The 14,450-nt window shown below is 32.2% G+C and overlaps 1 long non-coding RNA gene across 1 annotated transcript; it reads left to right on the forward strand.

Moving 5' to 3' along the window:
- Positions 1 to 1,200: 1,200 nt before the first annotated feature.
- Positions 1,201 to 3,098, forward strand: LOC141458823 (uncharacterized). The gene is made up of 3 exons (XR_012461190.1): positions 1,201 to 1,737; positions 1,836 to 2,169; positions 2,579 to 3,098. It is a non-coding gene; the product is annotated as an uncharacterized lncRNA (long non-coding RNA).
- Positions 3,099 to 14,450: the final 11,352 nt, after the last annotated feature.

Consider the following 14,450-nt stretch of genomic DNA (forward strand, 5'->3'; position numbering starts at 1 on the left):
GAGCCCAATATTCAGCTGAAAAAAAAACTGGGTAGGTAAATATTTTTATTATTTAATGTTTCACTAATTAATTGAAACACATACCAAAAAATATATTCTGTAAAATAAATAGAAGCTGATATGGTGGTAGCTCTATAACCTAAAATTAAGTGAGATTATCTGCATAAATACTTACAGGGTAATGCCTGCTGGCAATGGAAGCAATAAAAAGAAAAGCATATTGGTATCTGTGTGTATTTTGAACAATGAGCATGGTCCAATAGATAATGTAAATTCTGGAAATTTCTGTAAATGGTAAAAGGAATTTAGATTACTTAGGGAGCACATATCTAACTATTACAAACTGCAATCTACATATAAAGCCCAAAATTCGCAGTCCCCGGTTGTTTATAAACATTTAAATTACAATTTAGATTCCAATAAATTTTATGTAAATGATAATTTTACAATAGACCATATAAGTTGGATAATGAAATTAAGAGGGTATTTACTTAATCTAAAATACAGAAGATATATTGATAGGGCAGATTCACAGTTACGTTCGTTGTGCGATATGGGTGAAATAGAAAATGTAACACATTTCTTTGCACACTGTCCGGCCTATAAACCGGATATAATATATAATTCAGATATTTTAAAAAAGCAACTATCTTTAATGAAGAGTTAATCTTATATTTGGATGGAGAGTGTTGGGATACAATGTTAAAATATTGTAAATCTGCATGGGTGTTTAGAAATGATAAAATTAATTAGTAATAATTTGGATTAATTACATTCTTAACAGTTCTATATTTTGGTTTCTTTCATTTCTTTTATAACATATATTCACTTGTTCATTTAAATAATTGGATCTAAACAACAACCTCCGCTGATGGTCTTTGACCTAGCGTAGGTCTTTTATTGTAAAATATGTTTTAGAAGTTATTGTATACTATTATTTTTTGTAAATAAAAGACATTATGTACAGGGTAATGCACTAAAATGAACGCAACGGATCGATTGTTGAGTTTTTAAATGAAATTATAGAAATAATTATTTTGGTCTCTAGTTACCCAAAGAACATTTACAAGTTCTTGAATCATGCAGATATTTTTATTCCTTAAAAAAGGGATTGTGTGCTGAGTTTGTGAATGGTGAATTATGACCTTTGCTTTATGTATTTTTTTTTTTTTTAATGTAGTTGATTTCTTTTTTTTCCATGTAGATTGGATTCTAGCGTTCAGAGTAGTGCCCTCGGGTGGAATTTCCGGAGCCGCAGCAATAGATACAATTGTTCAAACAGAGGCAGAACATCTTAACGGAAGGGAATCGTTTGTGCTAAAGGGGCGGCTACAAGGCCTACAAATGTGTGCCTTTGTTGTGTGAGGATAAGAGGAGGGATAGATAGAGCTGAAGAGTGGATACTCCTTGGGCTAGATATGAATCAAAACATATCAGCAGCGGTTTGCCAGTATTGCGCAGTGTTCAGCAGTGCCGTCCTAGATTCCTCAGAGCTAGTTCAACTACTGGGTATGTCTTTGAACGCACAACTCTCTCAGGATTCTGCATTCAAACATAGTTACAGGCGAACAGTAAGGTATTCTGTATAGGAGAAAGAGAAAATCAGCCAGCCGTTTGTCACTTCCAAGAGATTTGAGACTACGAGGAGAGGGCTTTACTGGAGAGGTGGATGAAGAAGCTGAAGAAGGAAGAGATATAACAGAGAAACGAAGGGGGTCCTATACTGAGTATAATGTGGTATGTAGAGGTTGTTGATATAAAACATTGTGCTAGTGTTTTGGTTGGTCGGCATGTGTGTATATGTTCCGCCCTCGTGATCTAGATGTTTGTTACAGAGGCGGCAGCAGGCCACCAAGGCGCCGTCACATGGACTCCCATCTCCATCCTAGAACTGCCGCACTATTTTTTACTACAAACACTAGGAAAATCCCCTCATGCCAACTTGAATGCGATTCACCCACAAATTTACTAACCCTTTCTAAATCTCATCCAACTAAGTGTACTTCTTTTTTTCACTCTCTTTACACAAATCACCGCCCCCTTAACCTATCATGAATGAGAGCACACTGCGTGTAAAAAGGAAACCTCTATCATACACTTTCTCTTCATGACAACGGCCTACCTAAATAATATGAAAAAAGAAATGCCTCTGTAGTGGATACATAAAAGGTATATAAAGAAAACGAATTTGCTGGCATAAAAATAAAAAGATGTATATATGCTCGATTTCATTCTTTTCTTAGGTGTTATATTCTCAAAGCTAATTCTCTTAGTAACACTTTCATCACAACTAGAACCAATAAATAATAAACAATTCAGAATGGCTCTTCAAGGCAAGAATGGCTCCTCCGAGTCCACACATTCAAGGCGCATAGGATTCAACAACTTACACTATTCTTCCTTCAAAATGATTCAATTATTCCCTATTATTAATCTCAAAGAGCCCAAAAATGGGAATAAAACTTCTCTTGGCTTAATAAGAGTGAAATTTCGTACTTTGATACCTCACTAACTAAATTGTGTGTGTAATTGCTTACGAAAGTAAAAGTAAAGTAAAGTAATCGCCTATTTTTTTCAGGCGAGGCTTAACGTCCAACTACCAATTAGGTGTCGTCGACGGAAGTACAATCAGCTTTCGTAACTTGCATATTCAATGAAAGAGGTAAAGACAAAAAAGTTAGATGACTTTTTAATGAATGTTTCAAATGAGGAAAAAGCAATCTTTGATATCCATCCTATGGATTTATTAATATTAAATCATTGTCTAATTAAGGTAGCTCAAGAAAAATTATACATGTCCAAAAATTATTAAAATAATGGTATGTCTATTTTTTTTGGTATGTCTATCGTCCTGCTTCACTTATACCAATTATTCACGTGTTAATCTTGCCATTTATAACGCTTTCATTTAGCATTTATACTTTGTTTTTTAAATAATTTTAAAATGGGTGTCTGTATTTTAGGAAATTAGCTCTGAAACTGCTTTTTGTACCTGCGTTTTCAGTGTTTAGATTTAATTGCTTTCATCTATGTTCGCAGGTGAATATATATTTACTTTTCAGTATTGCAATTAGTTTTTTGCTGGTAAAAGCTCTCATCTTTAAAAAAAAGAAAAGGAAATGTTATTATAACTTAATATAACATTAAATATTTTAGAAAAATGGTTCTTCTTACGCCTATTTTCGATTATTAGGTAATAATTTTATTTTCCAAGTGTCACGTCTGTGTCTCTATTTTTGTTCAAATTTTGTTGTTACTTCAACTCTATTCATTTAGCAATCAAATAATGTAAGAAGCTAATCAACTTAGGTGATATTGTAAAACCAAAATTGTTTTGTGTTATTTGCCTAAAAAACTTTAAAAACATTAAGGCAGATTCTATTTGTCTGGGCATATACAATCAACAACAAAGAAATCGATTATACAGATATTGTCTGTTTGACGAAAAGCTTTTCTTCTAAAAATATCCAATCCTACAAATTATGGAAAGCGATAATGTTACAAGTTTTGAATGTTACTAATCTAAAATCTACACTCGCAACTAGCAGTATCAAACTAAATAGGCTTATGAAATTATTAACTAATAAAAATTCATCTCGATGAAAAGAATATAATACATATCAGAGAGAAAATTAAAGATATTAAGTTATCATCCGTTTGAACTAATCATGACCAATCAACAAGCTGAAGATTTGATTACACTGTACAGCCGGCGAGGATGTGTAAATATGATTCATTGGTAATCAGAGAAATCTTTTCACTTTTATCATTTATTCTTTAAATTAAAACTGTCCTGTAGGACAGTGGTATAAAGGGTTGATCGTCAAAAAGTGCACGAAAAAGCGTAACGTTGAAAAACATCCAACTTTGACAATTTTTTTCTCTTTCTCCATAAAAGATAAAATTCCCAAATTTTCTTTAAAATATAGGGCAAATCCTCCTTTATAACTGCAATTTTTATACAACAACCCAGATTAGTTTATAGATGCAGTAAAGTTTAATTAAAATTAATTTATCCCATTTTATTTTTTGACGTGAATACGTCTTTAAATTTGCTATCATACGGAGGCAATCCAAAAAAACCTAATGATAACAAAATCGGGGGATACAGTTTGGCATTATAGTTGCGAATCGATAGATAGTCCAAATCCAAAATTAAATTAGACCACTGGATAGCTAAAGGATCAAAGAATTCATTACGATAAGCGAGGACTGTGACGCATCGCTCGCGGTGGAGTCGGAAGCGCCGCAATTTTGAGATCATTTTGCTGCGTATCGAGATTTACAATTAGTATAACTTTTGACTCGGAGAAGCTAAGATGTTCGTTTAAGTTTTAATCGTCAGCTATCGTCACAATCTATCGATTGTATGTAAAACATTAGTGTAAAATAGTGACAGTGAATATAATAAGGTGTTAGAATACAAAAATATATAATGTCGGCCTATACGCGTCGAAAAGCCAAAACCAAATACAGAGATCGTATACGGTTGGAAAGGGCTTCTCAAGAACAATCGAATGGTAATAATAAAACACCATATGACCGAGTCAAGCTGTGCCAGGAACGTAAAAGAATGAATGCGGCCGAGCGGATCAACGACGGTGTCAGTATATCTGCAGCTGGGGCGGTTGATATTATGCAAGTGGATGATGAAATCGCTTCTACATCGACAACGGACTGTATAGGCATAGATTGTGTTCGATCGTCGATTATGAAGACACATTGTTTCATCTTAAATACATAAATAAAAATATTTTATGTAAAAAAATATAACCTGTTACGTAAACGTATTCACACGGCCGTGTCCATGACATAGCCACATTTTTTGTCTTATTTAGGACACTTCTTAATTTCCTTGGACAAATCCACGCCTTCATACTTTATTCAGGAGTCTCTTCACCAGCCTTCGAAGATCAAGGCAAGGAAAAGAAAAGTTTGTTAGCGATGATTACTGTTTGCCGACGATTTTTTTGGAAAAAAAAAATCCATCTACGTACTGTTTTAGTTCTTAGTGTAACAAAGACAAAATAAAGTTTGGAAGACATATGTCAGTAACAACAACATTATTATTAAAAATTTGTATTTTGGTTTATTTCCAATATTTAATTGTTATAAGTTTGTGTATTAGAATTCAATATTCAATAAATTATTGATTCCCATTGTTTTGGCGTGCACAGAGGAACCGTATATTATTATCTAAGTTATTTCCGGCACTAAAACAGAGGAAAATCCTGTTTACCCTCCGAACTATCCTAATGGGATCGGCACATTGGAAGTTTGCCTAAAAGAATTGCTGTTAGTTTTAAGTTTATCTGATTCTTTTACTGTGTCCAAGGCCGAGCTTATGGTTTAACTAGCAGTAAATGATCGTAGACAGTCTATAATGGCTTCTAAAATATATAGTCTTGCGATTATTTTTTCTAATTTTTAGTGTGCTATTATAAGAACTGACCAGGAAACATTCTTTTATCAAAATTCTTTATATCAGAATGATTTCTATTGATTTTTTTTTTCCAATTTGTTCTTTTAGGAGATCGGAACAGAATTCGTGATATTTTATTGACTGAGGCAAATAAAATGAGCTAGTTTTACAGTTTGTTACAGTTTTGATTGTTACGTTGTATAAACAACGTATAAAGCTATTATTGAAGTTTATTAGTTATAGTCATTGCATTCTCTCTATCTCCAGACTAACATTGCATTCAGTTCAAGTTTTCGAAAGATAATTCTCGACCAAACTAGCTGCAAACCGAACTAACATTGTAAATATTACAGTAATTCAAAACATATGCAGTCGAGCCTCATATAAAGGACACTCTCACTAGCGGCCACCTCCATTTACTGACCAGTTTTTGGATTTCCCCGTTTTACTCCTATATACTTGTCTATATAAAAGAACCTCCGTCTAACGGTCACTCTACATAGCGACCGCGGACATTGATTTTGGGGAACAGATTAAATGTTTCACCTCCCACCAACGACCACCTTATTCTTAAAAGTTCGTTTGACGCGGTGATAAACAGAATTATCCCCTCTCAAGTTTTTGTTTTTTTTTTCTGGTTTTTCCTAAAGTTTCCTATATAAGCTCCATACATCTTGTACCATTTTAATCATTTTTCAATATTACTTTGGACGAACAATATTACTTTTTTCCGATATCTCTCAAACGAAAGTGGTTAACCCTAGAAGAGAAAATAAATGTGTTGGAAGATTTTGCAAAAACCAAATCGAGCCATCGTCAACTTCCCGAAAGATTTGTTCTATTTTTGTAATAATAGATGATAGTATGATGATAATTTTACCATAAACTATTATTGTTAAGAATAAATGTGATGATTATTATAAAGATTATTAATTAATATAAGTCAATATGTAGTTTTTTGATAAATATTTTGGATAATTAAGAAAAACTTGATGCATATCATTTAGCTAAATGATTATGCAATTATGTACGTTTTTAAATCTATTAATAATAAACAATTTTTAAATAGATGTTTGGAAAAAAAAATCCATATTTTTTCATTATGAAACTTGTCTACCTCCTTCTAACGGCCACCTCCAAACAGCGGCCATTTTGCTTTTCCCTGCCAGTGTCCGTTGTTGAGAGGGTTCGACTGTACTTGTAGTAAACATCAAAAATCAGAAAATAATTCAATTGCCTGTTAAAAAGTTTCTGGAAGCAACAGTAAACCCAATTTAAATTTTAAATATTAGCTTATTTTGGTCTACAGAATGCTTACATATTGTATTTTATGGCGTCACGATAGCCGAGCGGTTTAAAACGGGATTAATAAAGCTTTTTAATAATACGTCCTGCTGGTAGTTCGATTCCCGAGCTAGGATTTGGATTTTATCTAATGATACACATGAAGATTTATACGTATAATGTATGTAGATCTAAGAAATGTAATTACCAAGTACAGAGAAAATCTATACTACAGGTAATCTCAAAAAAGAAAAAGTGGAAAATCCGTTTAGAGGAATTTAAATTTTCAAATTTGGAATTTTATTTTATTAACTAATTCATATTAATACTTTATAGTGGTTTAGCCGTCCATTACACCAAAATTGGCACATTAGAGAGAGAATGTATGAATTTTTCTGAGCTAATGTTTCACTCAAATGTTACAGATCAACATAAAAACTGTTAGTATACCATGTTTAAAAGAATTTACACTGCACAACTCGATTAACTCCGTAAAACAAAAAAAGTGGAGAAATGCGATGAAATAATGTACATTGTTTTTTATAATTCCGGTTTATAATATAAATTCAAATAAATTTACCGTTATCATTCAGCGACTGCTACTGAATTTGAGTTGAATTATTGCAACAACTTACATTAGAGCACTGAGTTAATCAAAATGGCTTCTGAAATAAATTATTTATTATTTAATAACCCAAAAAAAGCTTTATCGTTTAATAGTGTCTTTTCTTTTATTATTTTAGGAAATTTATTGTAAATACAAAAAAAAGCTATGGACTGAACCAAGTGCTTTGACACTTAAATTTAGGATATTTCAAAAAGTGGTTTTAATTGATTTGTGCAATGAATGGCTCAATTTGGCTCAAATAGCAGCTATTTTTCAGAAAACTGAAGAAAATCAATTTAAAAAGTGGCTTTTCCAGTGTGACAGTCCGTTCTTTCCCATCTTAAATACAGTTTATAAACAAAACTCTCAATTGTACCTTAGATGTCAGGTTACATTTACATATAATCTGTATTAAAAAAAATAATTAGAGCAGATCAATTTGCTAAAATGCAAGTTGTACGTTAACAAAAGAATGATATCTTCACATTGTTCTAAGAGCTTTTATACACTATTATTTTCAGTTAATTTTTTTTTTTTAATTTAAACAATATTTGCTCTTGATAAACTGTAAAAAACTTAAAACAGAAAGCCAATTATTCTGAAGATTATTCTGAAGAACAAAAGAATTACTCTTTATTGTCATTTTAAGGGTGAGCTTCTCTTAATTTAAGTAAATATATTTTTTCTTTTTATTCTTACTTTCCCATTGCATTTTAACGAAAATTTACTCTCCTTAAGTTTAACTAAATGTAATTACTTTATTTTTATTATGTAATTAAAGTGTCTCCCACTTTTTGCGCTCATTTCTTTTTAGAAGACCGCAAGCTGACAGTCATAACTAAATTTTTTACAATAAAAATGCTAATTTTTGTTCTCTTTTTTTGCTGTTAATCATCTTTAAATTTACATCTAGGTACCAAAGTATTATTATTTTTTAATGAATTTAATTTATCTACAGATATATTCTCTTACCATGAGTTTACTTTAAGAGATTTACGATGGTTGTTCAGAATCAGGAGGAGAGTTGTTCTAATATTCTTAACGGAATACCAATTAGCACACTTGTTTTAGGAAATCAGATGTCGATACAGCAGAAAGAAAGAAAAATTAACGTATCTTCGCTTTGACTTTCAGATGTTGAATTCTTCTTATCGAAGAAGCCATCAACGTACAACTGTACTTGTTTTTTTAAAAACGCTCAGTTTTAAGCGGTGTATCCACTTATTATAAAAATGCTTTTTATATCACAACACTATATCTTTGTATCATTATAGTGATACAATTGCATGCAGTGCATATAGCATCCTTTTATTTCAGATAAACTGTACAAGTTTTCAACAACAAAGAAATGGTACAGAGCCTTTATCTAGTAGGCAGGAGGGTTTTTGTGCCTTCCTCAGATGTAGAATCGTCCTTTTCCTTTCCAAATTTAACATCAACAATCAACCCTACATTATTTCTTTTCTGTTTGCTCAATTTGTTTTGTTTTAATTCATTTTTTACTTTAATTTTTAAATTACAAATAAACTATTTTTCATGTTTGAGTACATTACTTTTTATATTATTATTTTTTTTTGCTTTTTTTCACAAACATCCGATATTACACACTTCCAGAGCTTTTTACAGTGCACTGCCAGCCTATCGACTGTGTTACAACACTCTTATCATCGGACAGTGAGCTGTCAGAAAAAGAAGCCCCCAGGAAAGGAAAATCTTAGGGCCATCAGCTGGATTCGAACCCAGGATCTCAGAATGGGCAACCAGTTCTCAAATAACTGAGCTAATCTCTTCCCTTATTTATAAAAAGTAAAGTAATTGCCTACTTTTTCAGGCGGGCTGTACGTCCAACTACCAATTAGTTGTCCTGGACGGAGGCGACTAGCAAACATATTTTACTGTAAATTTCTTTTATTAACCATTAAAATAAAATCCAATGCCTGAAGACCGGGAATTGAACCCAGAACCACAATACATATTAGCTTTACAGGTCTCGCCTCTAACCGCTCGGCTACTGTGGCACCTTCTTCACTTATTTATATTTATTATTGCTTTATTTTATTATAATATTATTACTTGACAGGAAGAAGGTGGGAAAATGCAAATTTAATATAATTATTAGAAATGACTTGAACATTTTAGGTGTCTAAAACAGCTAGACAATTTTAATAAAATTTGCAAACATTGTGCAAGAAAGGAATTTAGCGCTAACCTGTCTTAAACAGACAAAGCTATTCGAAATGGGTTATATACAAGATAGGAATTTTCTCATTCAAAATATCAAAATCACTTGGAAGGATTCTTGTGAAATACATTCCACTGTCAGATTGAAACTTATAAAGTTCGTACCATTCCACAGTTCGTTGAACTGAAAAATAACCACAATGTCATCCACAAACAATATGGTTTTGTGTTTTTGATTTTTACAAAGAACAATGATTTTACACACCAAATGCTGTGGTAGGCTAAGGTAGTATATTTGGGTAATGGTTTTAATGATAATTAATGATATTGTTGGAGAGAACTGTATCATACGTTGCATATCTGTATCAACGTGCTATATATCATGCAGAATAGTTCATGATACAAGTCAAATAGGACCAATCAAGATGTAAGGTACACAGTTTTGTATCATGTACAACATTAAGGGTACATTGCTTTAGAATTAAACCCCAAGAATTAAATTGAAATCTATTTTGATATTATAAAAATACATTTCAGAGATGTTAAAGTCCGGGCTACTGGTTTTCTTTTAATGGATTTTCAGCAAATATTAGAATTCTCAAATGGATTGTACAGGCGAATAGATCTGAAAATGTTGCCCTTTTTATATACAAACGCTTAAAGTTTCTGTCTTCTGTGTAAAATCCCCATTCAAACCCAATCAATTTCAATTTATTTGGGAATATTTTCAATTAAAAGGTCTTTATTTGTTGGACATCTATTTAAATTCTTTAATGAATTTAAATGAATTCGTATTTTAATGTGGATCTTTTTAATTTGAAGCTCTTAAAAAGCTATTCAGAAATTTAAAGTTAGGAGCTATTTTTAGAGGATATTATCGAATCTGATTTAATCATTCACACGATTCCTCTTACAACAATTCTTGGATTATAACTTGTATATTCTCTTTAAAACTATTAATTGTTAACCATATTATTTCTCTCTCCACATTTTGTCAAAAAAAAATAGTAAAAATATTCATATAAAAGTTATTCAGAGCAAAGGTATGAAGTGATAAGTTAAGGGACAAGTTAAATTCAAAAAAAGTGTAAAATTACTTCAGTAAAGTGGTACTACCATTTATAGAGATTCTATAAACTCCAAAATTTATCATAAACTTACTATCCTTCATAAATTCATAAGAACGGGACCTCAAATTATTCTTGCATTGCCGGTCTTCAGGAGAGAGATCTCTCGTTACAGGTCATACTCCATTACCGGAAAGTGAGCTTTAAGAAGCTCCTAGAAAGAGAAAATCTAAAGGGCAGCAGCTGGATTCAAAACCGGTATCTCCGCATTGGAATCCAGTATACAGCTAACCTGTGTGCTAATCCTTTCATCTGATTATACAGAAATGATCCTTAAGAGGAAAAATCTATACAGCCCCTTCTACTAGTGGCGCCATTAATCGAATTGTCTTACAAAAATGTGGCAAATAAAAGACGAAAACCAACATAAGCACAATTTATGTTCAAAATTAAAAGAAATATCATTGGAGATATTTTCGATATAATCTCAAATACAACATCCATTTTGTAAAGTAGCGCTGAAAAGCTGAGGAATTTTGTTCTTAAAGTTCCAATTAAGTCGAGAAATAAAAGTTTTATATTTCTTCGAAGATTTGAGTTCTAGTGGCATTTTTCAAGAAATTCTAGTTTAGTTTCTGAAAAGGCATTAAATTTACCTACTTTACTGAATATTAAGTAACACTTTCATCTCTCTGATTAAAAAAAAAAATTAACTTCGCTTAATTTTCTTGATCAAAACGTTTTTCTGATGAACCATTTTAAGAAAAATTAGGCTCCGTTGCAGATACAGTAATCATCGAATTAACAAATTACTTATCCATGCCTAAAAAACATGTAACGTTTAGTAATTAAAGCAAGTGAATACAATATCTATACATTAGATCCACACGATCTGTTGTATATCTATTGATGAAAGGTGGGAATTGACACAGTGTAGACTGAAGGTAATAAATACATCCCTGAAGATGGATGTAGCTTAGATGACATGGCACTACTGATTATCGCCCTGAATAATTACCTAGATATCCTCAGAGGTTATTACCTGCATCCCTTAAGTAGGGCAGAGCACTAGTTCGGTCGTTTCAATAATTATATCTCCGATGAGATACTAATAATTTCTGATATTTGTTCTCTGAAAACTACTTACTGCACTTATAAAGCTTTATTAAGTTATTACAAAATTTCAATTAAATTAAAAATGCTGTCAATGATAAAGATAAACTAATTGATTTTTCTATTTTATTCCTTTAATTAAAAAAAAAAAATGCACAGATTTTGGGACGATCTTAATGGGATAACAGGATTCTTCCAGGATTCCTTTTATCCTTCGTATGAGAAATTATTTTTGTTTTACAAGAAAAAGTGTTCACGAGCACAGAATAGTGTTAGTTTATCAAGTTGTTTTACTAATTCATTGAAAACTCTCTTAGATGGACCAATAGTGCATTTTAAAGTAGGCGGTCTTAAAATAAGGAAGTCAAAGGTTACAAATTGCCCTAAAAAGAAAGAAAAAAAATAAAAAAATAATTCTAAACTCTGAAATATTTGAGAAAATGTTAGGAAATATTTTAAACAAGTACTACTTTTTTTAAAAAAAATTCATATAGTTTATACTTATTCCAAATTACAATTTCACACACAACTACCCTGTTGAAAAAGAAAAAAATGTGAATAAGTCTTAACAACCCTTTGAACCCACTAACAGATAATCGTTCTATCTGAATTAGGTATTAACCAATACAACTAGGTGTCTTACAAATAAACTTCCCTTATCTGTTAGACTTGGATTCAAAATTTTCTATTGTACGAGTATGGTCGTACCATAACACGAGTGCTCGTGAACACGTTTTCTGGTAAAACAAACGTAATTTCTCATACGAAGATAAAAGGAATCCTGGAAAATGATATACCGTTTAAAAGCCCATTAAACAAGCAAACTTTTTTTAAAAAGTGCCAGCACCTAGGTCTGATAATGATCACGTAAGGGCCGAACGAGTTTTCTTAAAAATTTTGATTACTTTTATTTTTCCAGCATCCGGAGGAAGATTGAGGCTGATTAGGGAAAAACTTATGCTTCAAAATGGTATCAATTTTTAGAAAATTTATCTGTCTTCCTAACCGTGTTATCAGAATTGAATTCAGACTAAAACTTTCTGAGTAATAACATTTTTATTGGAAAAAAGTAATGATTTTAGAAAAAAAATTAAAGTGACGTCACTCAAGAACAGAGGAAAATATGAAGTTGGCCAATACATCATTGAACTCCACTTTAGATGTACTACATACAGAAGGCCTATGGACAATACTTACTGGTTCACCCTGTATATGCTTTCCAAATCACTCCGCATGCCCAAAAGTGCGCGTAAAAATAAAAATAAAAATAAACTACAATGAAACAGACTTCTTTAAAGAGCGTTGAACAACAGAGAAACTTAAAGATCCCGGAGAGATGCTTTACAAACTTGCTAAATCTTAGAAAGAACCCTTAATTTCAAGATATTGCACTGTGAGAAAACACATCCAGCTAAGATCTAATATCAAATTAGAGATTTTGCCAAGGAGGAGCACTAGAATTGGCACCTGCAATTCGGTATGGAACCTGAGAAAGTCTGCCATAAAGTTCTTGGATTAGACCGGATATTAATGCATTTCTTTCCTTTAGGATTTCCTATTACTGACTGATCAGTTACAAGGTTAAGGAATTTCCCAAACTAATCGAATTCCTACAATAGAACTTCGCTTTTCTGCCACGACTCTTGCACGTACAACTTACGAGTTTACCTTACATTTGAAAGTGCAGTACAGTATTGCAGCAACAGTTGCATTGAATAGAATGTTGAGCATTGAATTAGTAAAAAAAAGAAGTATTTTCAAGTAAAAGTCAATTTTCTTTTTCATTGTCAACAAAAAGTTATACAACATTTGTCCGATATTTGATTCGTAGCTTACAAAAGAAACGTAGAGAGTTTTGGTAAAAGTTGGTGAGCTTGCCTACTTATACGACAACACCATAGCGGCAAGTCCGAAGAAAGGAACTTCGTTAAAGTGCGGGGATGAAGCCGAAAGTAGAGTAAGGTTTCTCTTACTTCGCTTCATCTGCCCCGCCTTCTCAACAGCGCTGATGTCTTCAACTTACATTTACTTGTCAACTTTCCCACTTCTTCGTCCCTTGCCTTCTTGTTTCTGTCAGCTGCTTGTGGATTTTATCATTATTTTCTTTTCTTTTTCCTTCCACATGACGTAAAAATAAATTGTTCACTAAACAATGATTAAATAAAACATTTCGTTTTATGCTACATGTACAATATGAACACTGACTTTACCTCCAGATAATCCTGGGAGCAATTCCCTTTCATTGATTTCAAATTACTTGTAACTGTACTGACAATTTGTCTTCTTCTTCTAGAACTCATGAAGAGTCTTGGTCTTCTCAAGACGGGCTCATCAGACGTCTCTTTCCAGCGTAGACGCCTTCCAGTTGCGGAATCCAAGCAGTACCAGTGTGTTTCCTGCAACGGAATCTTGTATAATGCCCTCCATTATTTTCCTTGGGGATTGATTCATAATACATGCCCAGCTTTCTTACAAGTTCTTATTATTTTAGTGATGATATCCTGGCTCCTTGAACAGTGCGTAGACTTTTCGAAAAATGCCTAATTCTCCAATTATGTCCATCGCATGTAGTTAAATAGAAGCACCGTTCAAATATCAATATGGTCTGTTCATCTGTTTTCGTCATAGTCCACGCTTCTTTGGAGCTGTAAGTCAGCACTGGTTGCTCTGTGGTACAACTTGTAAGATTAAAATTTCCAATTATCTTTCAAAATGCTTGTTATTTTTAAATTTAACGACTTTTCTTTGTTTTTGTTTATATTATAACAAATCTCTC

This window comes from Rhodnius prolixus, unplaced genomic scaffold (assembly GCF_049639745.1).
Source record: "Rhodnius prolixus isolate KJV_2025 unplaced genomic scaffold, Rpr scaffold_5, whole genome shotgun sequence".
Taxonomy (NCBI): Eukaryota; Metazoa; Arthropoda; class Insecta; order Hemiptera; family Reduviidae; genus Rhodnius; species Rhodnius prolixus.